The sequence below is a fragment of the Poecilia reticulata genome, chromosome 17 (assembly GCF_904066995.2).
Source record: "Poecilia reticulata chromosome 17, P_reticulata-male-v2, whole genome shotgun sequence".
Taxonomy (NCBI): Eukaryota; Metazoa; Chordata; class Actinopteri; order Cyprinodontiformes; family Poeciliidae; genus Poecilia; species Poecilia reticulata.
This window is the reverse complement of record NC_088846.1, coordinates 11,176,659-11,189,767: the sequence shown is the minus strand read 5'-3', so window position 1 is coordinate 11,189,767 and position 13,109 is coordinate 11,176,659.

The window sequence follows — 13,109 nt, the reverse complement described above, 5'->3', positions numbered from 1 at the left end:
CCTACGTCACTTTCACCTGAATCACCTGTTGATGAAATACGAAAACACGCGCTTCATTTAAGCTACTGTTAAAAAGGAACATTCAGAAGAAAGTTTTGTTTTATTTACTTTGACTTGTTTGCATCTGTGGAGTGGACAAATCAAAGAAATATTTGCAGCAAAAAAAAAAAAAAAAAAAAAAGACACCAGGGTAATTAATTAACGAAGGGTTTCCCACAACGGGATGCCACAAGATACAGCATCTTTAGAAAGTGCAATGAAATTCTGCTTTGGTGCATTTGGATCCATTGCAAATAGTTTTGAAGCTCTGAAGTCATGTGTGGTTTTTGAATGTGTTTGCAACGCTGTGACTGACCTAAATTAAATTGACCTCATCTACATTAGAGTGAAGAGTAATAAATGCATCCAAGCCGCCTGACCAGAGTAATGTCACATTGACAACTTAGCCCTTTGAAATCTCTTTTTATGGCGCTTTCCTGTTTCCTTTCAAAGAGGCCGACCTCCTGCTGAGCTCTTTGGGATGATTTCCTGCCGTAATATTCATGATCCATTCGCTTTAAGGGAGAAAAGAAGACAGACACATTTTACTGGCAAAGTGCCGCCACTACAGCAACACACGGCTGTGAAAAAGCATCTTCCAAACCTGATTGACCTTAATTGATGGAATCATATATTCTTCTTTCTACCAGAAAATCCTGAAGGAGGATTCCCAGCAGGCAGTTTGCTATTTTGAGATCAATCAGACAATAGCCCAGAATCCACGTGCCTAAACCCAAACCTGACCAAAACTCGATTCACGCCTTAATCCTGAACCTAATCCCAAAAAAACAGTACTTCTTCTTATTGGGCCCCATAAGGAACTGTGGGTCACCACCACATAGTTTTTACTGGAAAACTTGGCCGTACAAGGTGAAAAATGTCAAAACACAGAAATCAAGCTAATTATGTCTCTGAATCAGTTCAGTTCTGCAAAGAAGAAGAGCGGGTCAAAGTTCCTCCACAGGTCTTTACCAGTTACCTCAAATGCTTTGGTTAATCCTAACCAACCAGTTAGGATTAGGGGGCAACTACTTTATTACATGAGGCCATGCTGGTTTGAAGAGCTTCTCCTCAATACATGAAATAACCAATAACAAAATGACCTTTTGTATTCAGTCTTTATCAGATAGTAAAGATTGTGATGGATGGATGGATGGATGGATGGATGGATGGATGGATGGATGGATGGATGGATGGATGGATGGATGGATGGATGGATGGTTTTGTCTGACCAATGGCGTTTCTCCTCTCTGATGACCTCACAGCCCCCCCTCTTCTCCCCCTCCTCCATGTTGTGTGTGCGCTCAGTGATGCAGATGATCCTCAGATCTCTTCCCCTCCCCCGCCGGGCCTTCATTTTCCTCACTCACACAGTCCTTGATGGAGCAGGGGAGAGGGCAGAGAGAGGGAGGGGGAAGCGGGCGGAGGTCATTAGTCAGGGGGAATGAAAAGAGAGCAGCCGCCCCAACACACACACACACACACACACACACACACACACACACACACACACACACACACACACACACACACACACACACACTCGCACACAGAGAGAGAGTATGTACAGGCCTCATCCATGGGTGACAGCTACATCAGTGTTTGTGATGATGTGACCCCCTCCCTCCCCCCACCACCACCACCACCAACAATGCTCCATTAAGACCCAGCCTGGTGTCAGAGGAGCAGCAGTGAGCAGGTTAGCTCCTCTGCTGCCACGTTGTGTAGTAAACATGATGGAAAGCCTCCTTTCTTCTCGCAGACCGAGATCTGGAAAACAATACAGCGCCATCGATCAAGCGGAGACAGTTCTCACTGTAGTGAACAGAGAGACGGAAAGCAGATCTGGAAATTAACTGATCACATGACATTCATTAAAGCCTAATTATCGTTTGGCTCATGTGCTTTTAAGTGTTGAAGGACAATAATCCCATTCAGGTTTCACACAGCGCATGCTTATATCTGTTTCAGGCCTGACTGACCCTGTTATGTGTTGTTATTCTGTCCCAACTAATGCAGCCTGACCATGTCCTAATTCTTCATAATAAACTCTGAAGATGTGACATTTCTAACAGTAGAATTCAACATCTGTGACTACAGACAGTGAAGGTGAAATGGAGAATAAGTGGGGAAAGTTCAAGGCAACTGGACCAGCCTGGACTCCAAAGATGGCTTCCTTCAGATGAGCATTTGCTTTCATACTGGGGTGGAACAGGGAGGGACTCATATGTGGTCTTTCTGCTACTCTTTCATCATCCTACTTTATGGTTTCCTTTGAAAGGGGAGGGGGGGTGAAGGTTCTTTTGGACCTCCACTGGTTTTCTGATAAACTCTCAAGTGGTGTGGATGTTTCTTACTTCCAGTCTCACTGAATCTGTTTTGGTGCTTTTAAAGGGGCAGTATTATGCCAAATTTAGCTTTACATCCTGTTGTGATGTTATTCCCTTATCAGAAACAAACCTGGAGTGTTGCTTTCTTTCATGGATGTTTGAGAAATCTTTTAGTCTCCCATGGCAACCAGCTGTGCAAACGCCTGGTTGCACAGCTGGTTGGACCTAGCTCCGCCTTCGAGATGCAGCTTCCAGGTTTCCACCTCACAAAGCGGCCCTCCCTCGTGACTCCTCCCCCATTCAGCTCCTTAAGACTAGCCAGCAGCTATCAGCAAACACCTGGTGCAACTGCACACCAGCTGCTCCTCAGTGATCATTTTTCATTTTTATTGCATTTATTGCATTTGCTTGGACAGTCAGACCTGTTGCCGGATGTTAGTGTCCTGTTATTTCAAATTGTTTTGTCTTGTCTTGAAACCCATCAAAGGACTCATCAGCTGCTACAATCTTTTTTTTTTTCTAAATGCCTCGTTATTAAGCATTATTATTATTATTATCATGTTGATGGCACTGTTGATATAATCTATTTCTGATTCTTGAATCTCCAAGTGTTTGTAGGAAAATATCCAGATCCTGTTCTGGAAAGTCCTATTTCCTTCTTTTTTTTCTATTTTTTTTTTTTATTGCTGTTTATGCCATTCAGTATATTTTCGTCAGTAATGCGATATCAAAATCTAAATATTTACATGAGTACTTTTGGTATTATACTTCTGTTTGCTCTAAATAAACATAAAAATCATGTCGGCTAAAATCAGACATAATGGTGCAAAAAATATATATATGAAAAAGAATAATACATATGCAAAGTATCAGGTGGATAAAGTGGCTGTTTTGTGTCTTAATCTTTCAGGATAAATCATCTTTCGCTGAAATCTTGACATTGTAGAATTCAGAAGAAGGAACTGTAAAAGAAGAATCTGTTTTTTTCTTAGATTTTTAGTGTATTTTTACATTTATCTCCTACATAAAAACCGTCCATTTGTGTTTGGGGAGAGCCGCCCTCATCATATTTGGTGCAATAATGCAAACTGCCTCTTGTGCATGTGACATTTACCACTTCCTTATAATTTATTACTCCGCCTGCTGCATTCAAAGTCCGGGTCATATGTAATGGACATATTGTATTAATGAGATTAGCGCCTTCTTCGGCCAGCAATCCGCCAGTCCATCTGTCTTTTCATCCGCCTGTCCGTCCCCTCATCCATCCATCAGTGCTCTCTCGGCCAGCCAATCGATACCTGATGTCAGGATGAGGTAAGTGATGACTTCAGAGTCATTAAGTGATATGATAGGCGGACACGGTGCCATCAGCAGCCGCAGCTGGAAATGGATGGACCCCAGACACCCTGACTCGTATTTCACTGGTCCCTCCCTCTCACACACACACACACACACATTTATACACTCCGCAGACACACACCAGCCCTGCGAGGATCTCCTATCTCCTGCCATAGAAATGGATTTTTCCTCTGCAGACCACACAGGCCTGATTCATATCTCTATTGATTTAGATGAGGAGATGAACTGAATGGGATGAAATGGGATCGGCCCCTGAAATAAATTAGAAATTAATCATATCGATCAGATCCAGATACACACATGGCAGCAGTTACACATATAGCTCATTATGAGTCTGGCTGCAGCCATGCAACGCTCCTCCCCGCGTGAGCCGTAATCTGAAATTAATAACGCAGCAAAGCTGCTGCGAGCGCCTTGAGTCTCCTCAAAACGCTGGAGGTCAATCACAAGGAAATCCTGGTCCTTCCTGCAGCTGAGCGGTTCCAGGAGAAGATGCTCCAGTTGTACGTTAGCTGTCTGCTTCTGAGGTTTTCAGGTGCGATGGCAAATGAGGAGAAACTCATGAAAACCATAAACCGGTTGATGTTAGAAGATTACGGCCTGATCAGTGGTGTCTGGCAGGTAGAGCTGATTGCAGAAGTATTCATAAAGAATTACAGATTCTTTCACATTCATGACTTCAGTGTGTTTCACTGGGACAGAGGAACATGGAAGAAAAGGGATTCAAGGTCAGATTATTGTCCAGATGAAAGTGTGACGTTCTGTGAAGGCCTCAGAGGTTTCTTGCAGAACACCAGTGAACAAAAAAGCAGGAGTAAAAATCCGAGGAGCACAGCAGAGAGCTCAGGGAGAAAGATGTGGAGAAGTTCAACAGCTAAATCCTAAACTTTGAGCATCTCATAGAGCACAATCATCTGCAAATGGAAATACTGCAACTTTATCAAAACATGGCTGCTCACCTTATGTATTCTGGGGAATATAGAGCCATTTTCTAGCACCATCTAGTAACTATGTTTCTGTATATTCCAAACATGACTTAAAAGAAATTTGACTTCACAATTTGACACCTTGAAATTGGACCTCTGTCTCTTTAAGAGGCTTGTGCTCTTTCCGACACTCCTCATTCAGAACGTCATCACAGCAATGCTTCTCCATTAAGTCGTTCCACCAGGTGTTTGCTAATTGCTGCTGCTGCTGCTAGTCTGGAGGAACTGAGCAAAAAAAGGCACAAAGGAGGCAGAAACGAAGAACTGACCCAGGATGCCAGAGTGCGGCACAAACATATCATTTCATTCCCATTAAAAAACAATTGAGGTTTTTGTTTGTAACTTGAATCAAAGCAGAAGTTCAGAGACGTCCATACGTTTTGAAAGGCGTTTTATACCAGCGTGTTTAACCGATTACACGTCAGACTGTTGTTTTCTGCAAATCACCTTGTAATCTGGAAAATTTAAGCTGTTTGGAAAGAATCCACTTAAATTAGCTTCCATAACCTTTCATGCATTTATTTGCAGAATAAGACCCAACCATACTGCAACCTTACATAAACAGGGTTTTTGTCAGACCGCTAACAGGTCTAGGTGTTATCCCGCCATCTCTCACTACTTCAGCGGCCTTGCTTCTTTAGGAGACCAGTAGTCCATGCCACCGTTACGTGCTTGCATTATGGTTCCTGTGAGTTTTTTTTTACAACCCCAATCAAGTAACTGTCTCATAGAGCTGGTTCTCACAGGCAATTCCCATAAGTGAAACTTAAGTGGTGTTTAAGTGCTTTGACTGACATTGAGCTTTCTGTCCCACTGAGACTGACATAGAAGCAACATTTTAATCACGTTGACAGGAAAAATGCAGAGCAGAGAGAGACACTGCATGTGTCTAATGCGCGGAAATGGAGTCCAATAGATGTATGTTAGTTCGCTTAGTTTGGTTGAGGCTGTGTTCGAACCGCAGGATTCGGCGGGTTTAAAAACAAGCTGCAGAAACAAGCCGACAGGCACTTCTCACTCTCTTCCTTGTATTTGATGGTAGCTTGCACGACCAGTTACTTACTGGGTAAAGTGCGAGTAAAAACCACTTGAAGGAAATGAAGGAAATAAGTGCAAACAGCTTCCAAAGGTGTTGCATTTTCTGATTCTGCAACACGACGCCACTTCACTGTGCTTTCCTAAAACTGTGTTTTTAAGGTTCACGAATTCTTCAAAAGCTTGAACATGAACTAAAGCTAAAATAAAACAAATCCTTTGTTTTTTTTAATCCTTTAAGAAGCTGGCAATGCTTTACATAAATATTAGCCTTATTCCACTTGAATAAATATGAGTTTACACTTAAAAACCTTTCTTTGCATCAGCTGAAGACAAAAGAATGTAGGGTTACAACCCTCAGAAGGATCTGTAATGGCCACTCCAAAACACTGACTTTATTGTCTGTCCGTATCTAATTTGGTGATGTGTTTCGGGACAGAGTCCATTTGGAAGACCAACTTGTGCCCACGCTTGTTGATGTATCGTAACGTTTCTTCAGTTTTCACATTCCAGGTGCCGCTTCTTTCCTAATGACGGCGTCTGTTTTGTAAAGCGCACCGGTCCTTCTTCCTGCAGCAGAACACGTGAAAACAAGCTGCTACTAGCCCTGCTGGGATGATGTTTGTCCACATTTTATTCCTCTGAATGAAAAAAACGGGGAAAAGACCAGCAAACGTCTAACATGGGATCGCTTGTCAGACACAAAAAAGTTTTACTGAAGCAACCAGATACGGACGTTAAGGTCTAGACAGACGGACGTGTTCAACAGGAAATGCAAATTCCTTGAAAATTATCTGGTGACAGATAAGAGCTGTGAACAGGTCTATAGTTACTTAGTAAACTAACCACATAAAGTCAATAATTAGGTAAACATTAACGAGCATAAAACAATGACTAACCGACTCTGTACAGGACGTTTTACTGCTCTGACTTTAGGTGTTTTACTAATGAAACTAAAAATGTAGACATTTGACACGTGAGCTAAATGAGAAACAAACAATTTGAGTATTGATACTTTAGAGGTACACTAAGCTTTACAGGCAATAAAAATCTGAATATAACGAAGCAGAGCTTGATTGGGAAGTGCCTGCGAACAATTCTGAAAGATGGTAACCAAATAAAGCATAGAAATAAATTGAAAAATGTGCATTTATTGTGAAAATGCATGGAAGGAAGCTTAGTAGAAGGAAAAAAGTATGGGTTTTTTTTTGTTTGTCTGTATAGCAAGATAGGGCGCAATGCTAGTTGTTCTGAGTGGCATCATTTTAAATTCATCTTTAGCTCCAACTCACAAGCTGCTTCAAGCTTCATACTAAAGTTGTATTTCTTTCAATCCTAACTATCGTTACTATTTCTCAGCATATGCTAACAGATCTATGCTAACAGGCCTTTGTCGGTTGTCCTGGTGTCAAAAACTAACCCTAAATCACTCAAGTTGCAGATTTTTCAAGTTATCTGAGACTCTGAGGAAACCAGTTAACATAGTAGGATTTACAAATAATCTGAACTGAAACTGTTTGGGAAGATCTGAAAGCTGCAATGCAGAAACATCAGGAACTTTAACCTTTAAAAAAGTACTTAAAAAGGTCTGGTGGTCCTACAAGCTGATTAACTCCTTTAGCGGCTGAAAAACATCTTGAGAAGGGTTTATTAAACATTTTCAATACACATTTAAATTATAACAAACATCTTTTAAACAAGAGGATGTGAGGTGCAGCTCCAGTATCTTCAGGGTATTTGAGTGTTTATTGGGATCTGCTTGATGCTTTGAATCGCTAGTTTGAGAAAACTTTCTCACGTTGTCTCAAAATACGAGTTTGATGACTAGGGGTTGGCTTTTAAATTGTGATCTCAGCTCCAAAATGATTAATATAAGTGTCCTCGAAAAAGGTACTTATGTAAGTGTATCTGTGTATGTGTGCGGATCGGTAATTGAATCAGTGGCTCTCGGTGCCACATTTCTGCCATTTGTCTCCCTTGGAAACAGGAGAGAAAGACATAAAACCCCCGAGCAAACAAGGGGGACATCTGGACCTGTCTCTTCCTCTCTCCTCCTCTCCTCTTCTCCTCCCCCGCCGCTCCTCCCTCCGACTTGCTCCTCTCTTTTTATCCTGTTCTCGCTGCGCTCTGTCACTCTCTGGGGGCTATCAATCACCAGTGCGATGACTGGGCGTGCGGCTGGCCTGTAGGTGGTCATGCCGACGGCAGATGGCTCTTTATCGCTGGAGCCCTGGCCTCTCCATGACAACCGCAGAGAGCAGGAAGTGACACATCCAGCCGAGTGGAGAGAGATTCATCTGGACAGGGGAAACGCGCGCGCACACACACACACACACACACACACACACACACACACACACACACACACACACACACACACACACACACACACACACACACACACACACACACTTACTTATATTCCTATTTCTGTGGTGACCCATGCTGAGCAGATTGCCTTTGCGGTCCCTTTACACTAACCTCTCCTGCTGAAGCTGAATATTAAGTCATATTTAAAAACCTTAAAATGAAATAAAGACTTTTATTTAAACATCAAGGGCACATTATTTGGGTCTCCACCAAAACTGTAGCTGCATCCAGGTTAACAGGACACACAAATGTGGCTATAAACATAAACTCATTATGTAAGAAAAATGGCAAATAAAAACAATGCAGTCTTACGAACTATTTTTAGTGGTGGAATAATTTTTATTTTTTTTCTCTCAGCACCCAAACAGATTTGGAGCACATTATGAGGATTACATTACATTTTAAAAACCTCAGTTTACCTACCAGGGATTTTATGTGGTAAGTCAAAAAAAAAAGACGGTGCTTTAGCTCAACCAGAACCTTCATGCAAAATGCTGTCTGGATTGGGAAACGCTACCCAACGCCACTGACACACCGATCCAAGAGTGAGGTATGGCGGTGGCAGCATCATGCTTTGGTGATTTCTTCAGAAAGGGCAGAGAGGACTTCCCATTCAATCTGATGGATCTTAAGCTATTGTAGGAAGAAAAAAGCAGACCAAGATTAAAAATGCACACCTCACTTTTTAGATTTTTATTTCACTTCACAATAATGTACTACTCTATGATGTTCAACGACAAAAATAATTACATGATTAAATGTGAGTTTAAAGGGTATAATTGCTTTTACTCTCTCCCCTGATCTCTGCAGCTCCTCCAGAGTCACCATGAGATGAGATGAGATGAACTGACCTGGGATGAAACAAAGCTCTGTGAGGTCTTTCCATGGCATTTTTATATCACTGTACATGTAAAACCAGCAACCAAGACATATATTTTGCCACATATTTGCTTTCAATTTAACAATACTCCATTCATCTTATTACAAATGTATTTATGTTAAAATGTATTTATGTGCGGTATCAGTCCGGTGCACGGTTTGACGCAGTGCCTCTCCCCAAAAGTGATATCTGGATTATCATCAGCGCTGCAGCTTAGTGTTGCACAATAAGGCTGGATGTTCACTAATCTGAGCTCATTAATTTACAAGTTAGCTGGCAGAGCAGAGCCTGGCAGAACGCTCTGAAGTGGTGAGCAGTCAAGAAAGACGGAGAGTGTTGACAGAGCTGCTGAAGACTCACCCAACAATCCCTGCTTAACAGTGTGTTTCATCTGACTTTATGCACAATCAATATAAATGTTGGAAGTGATTTTATTCTGCCAATATAAAGATTATTGCAGTGTTATGTTAAATTTTGCATTTTCACATGCAGCAACCCAAAAAAGGCAGGCAGAAATCTGGTAAATCAGACATTGCTCTTCAGATTCCTGGAAGGAGAAGTGAGGGTAGGAGACGAGAATGCATGCTGTGTTTCACTGTGTGTGTGTGTGAGTGAGTGTGTGTGTGAGTGGTATAGGGCGGCTGGTAGATTTCACGTCCCACTTCCTCCTGCAAGGCGATTAGGCCAGACGTCTGTCACACACACACACACACACACGCACGCATGCACGCACACACGCACACACACACACACACACACACTCACCCCGAGTCTCTACTGCCTGCTAAAATAAACACACCTCCGCTCATACACCTTACATTTCTCCATCTATGTGAGGACACCCAACTGACTTATTTAGTCCAGTCTGTTAACTTCATGACTAAAACACGTCTTTCATTACTTTTACTAATTCGCGCAGAAACTGGAGAAAGCAACAACAACAAAAAAAGAAACATTGTTTGAGTTAAAACCATCTGAACCTAAAATACTAAACTTGTGACCCAAAGTCCAGTTTTTGTTTTCTGTTATTAAAGACACGATGGGGAGTAAACTCAATGTATTAGTTTAAAACTGGTTGTTGTGTGGTGTATTAGGCAGATATGGACCAGTATTGACCCATTTAATAACACACGCACACAAACACGCACGCACGCAAGCGCACACGCATACACACACACACACACACACACACACACACACACACACACACACACACACACACACACACACACACACACACACACACACACACACACACACACACACTACGAGGTTTGCCTGTCAGTTTGTTGGTTGTCAGCAGCTCCAGTGGGAGAAATGCCATCTCTGACAGCCTGGATGGACTGCTACATACATGTCCTCACACACACACACAAGCACACATATGCACACACATGTTTGCGTGACTATCTTTGTGGGGACTTTCCATTGACTTCCATTCATTTCTGCAGCCTAAACCTTACCCTTATCCTAACACCTAACCATTACATATCTTATCCTAACCAAAACTCAATTCACACCTTAGTCCTAAATCTGATCCCTGACCCAAAAATAGAGTTTTCCCTTGTGGGGACCAGGCTTCGGTCCCCACAATGTCATATGTGTCAGGAAAATGGTCCCCACAAAGTGTTACAAACAAAAGCACGCACGCACACACACACACACACACACACACACACACACACACACACACACACACACACACACACTGAGTGATTATTTCCTGGAAAGTTATTTCACCTCAGATTCACCTTCGGAGTCACTTGCAGCTCTCGTTTCCTGCAGACGCGTCATAAATAAAAACAACCGCAGCATCAGCATCAGACCAGATCATTTGGTTTTATTCAAACTGAGCGTCTCTCTCTTCACTCAGGCTCGCCCTAAGAGTTTTTTTTTGCTTTTGGGGAAATTTTCTGTGGCTGAATTCATTGTGTTTCATGCCACAGCCGACTTTCCCGTGGCGGTCATGAGAATTTGAACTGCTGGTGTGTTGGAAAGGTCACATTATGTAATCCTCCAGGCTTGTACCTTTAAACGTGGCCGAGCGAATCACAGGCGCCTTGACGGGACACAAACTCTGCAAACCTCTGGGGTAAAAACCAAAGCCTGACACCTTTTAAATGAACCACTTGTTGTGATTCTTCAACAATTCAGGTTTCCCAACAACTTAAAGGGACAGTGCTATTCGCTCTTGGTATGTTCATTTAACACAAATCCTGATTTGAAGAGCCAAAGACCAACAAGGCTTCATAAACTAATCAGCAGATGGCGTTGACACTTTTCAATCTGAAAAATAAAGAAAGTGGCCATGTGCAAAGTGATTCACCTGCTGTGGTTTGTAATAATCATAGTCTCAAGAAAGAATTAGGATTATTTATTACAAATAACAATTATAAATTGTAAAAACCTTTTTAGCCACAAACGTTTACTTTACGATGTCCATTATTGATGTGACAGTGAATAATAAAATAAAGAAATTCACATAAATGCTACTCTACTCTGACCATCTCATACCTGCCAGACATGGAGCTGTCTGCCACTGAATGGGTCATACTAGCCTTGCGACAAGATTATCAACCCGTGATTCAAATTTTCTACACTCAGGTCCATTGTGAGGAAATGTGACTCCAGGAAGCACCATGTACCGGCCAGCGGTTGCTCATTGTTACTTTGGTTTGTTTGAGGGTCAAAATCTGTTATATTCCAAAAGAGATGCTAACTGTCCATACAAGGATCCAAACTAAATGAATGAGACACCATTCTCACCTAGCCTTAGACCAAAACAAATCAGTCCAGGAAGTGTGCAACGTAACGCATCCCAAATTGATTCAAGAAATTGTGCACCATTTAATCATCAAATTTGGGAAGGTTCCATATTTTAAGGGATGTGTGGGAACTCTAATCATCACAGTTTATGCAAAAAAATTTTACGAGCCTTTGAAGACTCCTCTGTGATCTTTCTGTGCAAAAACTGCTGCTGCCTGAGAGAAAAGTAAAGCAGTGTGAAAACCAGTCAGAAAGCTTTACTGAAACTTTGTGTTTTTGCTTTTTCTCCCCCACTATTTTGCTTTTAAATCAGTTTCTCTTATTGGAAATCTTTCACATCCTCTGTCCTGGGTGAGTTTCATGCAGGAAGGTCATTGATGGCACATGACCTTCTACCTCCATGCACCGTCTGAACAGTCATAGCTGGCTGTGTAAACAGATGCCCAAAGAAAACATGGAAGTTTTAAAGTGTTGGCACATATTAGGCTATATGTTCGTAAAGTTGTGCAATATCTGCAGCCACAATAGCTCAATATTTTACACTTTTCTAAATCCTTACCAATGTACTAAGAGCCAAGCAGACATTTTTAGCTGCTAGAGGGAAAACAGTGTTTTATTTCCTCATCACAAACAAATTTTTATTCCCTTTCCCTGTCATGCAGAAAATTTATTTGGGTAACGGATGGTTTGGAGCAAATGCAAATTTAGGAGCTCGTCCATAACATTTAACCTTTTTAACCCCGCATTATATGGAGCTCTTCTGTGGCCATGTTTACTAATATAATATTTAAGATCACTGACTTTAGCACAAACTGCAGGTAGCTTGAAGAAACAGCTTCGGTTTAAGTATGAGGATAAATCAACCTGCGATCAGACCTGGAGATCAAACTCCAGTCTGATGGGAATCTGGACAAAAAGCAACACCAATATCACTCATTTAATAAATACATAAAAATTAGAAAAGTGTTTAAAATTTTGTAACGTTGGTCGGCACTTCCCGACTACCGTACAATAAGCTAAACACATTTTGACTTTCTTTGCGCTTTAGTTATTAAACTTTAATGCCCTTTACAGTAACGATTAGTTTTAGGCTAATCCACTGAAATTGTTTTTCAGGCTAGGTTTAATATACTCTGCCCTATTTTAATTCAGTTTCCTGAAACTGGTGTAAGCCATATTTTCAAGCCCTTTGTGGTAAAGATGAAATGTCAGAAGATAAATTATTAAATATAAAGCTGTTTTGTCATAATATACCTTAATATTTCCTTTAAATAAGCAAAAATATTCACATTTAAGACTCAAAATATTTTCCAACACAACAGCTCGTTCTGTGAATATTTGCGA